Below are 242 nucleotides of genomic sequence, written 5' to 3'. Positions count from 1 at the left end.
GGCGCTGGGATGAAGGTCGCCCCCTCCTCGCGCCCACGCTGGCTGGGGAGGGACCCCCTGACAAGGAGGGACCCGTTGGGGTGACAAGGGACCCCGCAGGGTCCGGTAATTAGGGGGGGTGACCTCCAGCAAGGCAAGGTTGGGTTTAAAAATGATTGTTTTTCATTGCATCTTCTCCATTCAGCAGCTATAGGAGGAGGATGGCGGCAGCCCCCGGCAGCCCCCCCCGCCGTGCATCCCCT

General features: G+C 63.6%; 1 protein-coding gene across 1 annotated transcript in view; it reads right to left on the bottom strand.

The window, feature by feature from the left end:
- The window catches only part of GSE1 (Gse1 coiled-coil protein), a 41,957-nt gene that overhangs the window by 12,328 nt on the left and 29,387 nt on the right, over positions 1-242 (bottom strand).

Source organism: Aptenodytes forsteri, unplaced genomic scaffold (genome assembly GCF_000699145.1).
Source record: "Aptenodytes forsteri isolate BGI_AS27 unplaced genomic scaffold, ASM69914v1 Scaffold50, whole genome shotgun sequence".
In the NCBI taxonomy this organism is placed as follows: Eukaryota; Metazoa; Chordata; class Aves; order Sphenisciformes; family Spheniscidae; genus Aptenodytes; species Aptenodytes forsteri.
This window is presented reverse-complemented; position numbering and strand designations above follow the sequence as displayed.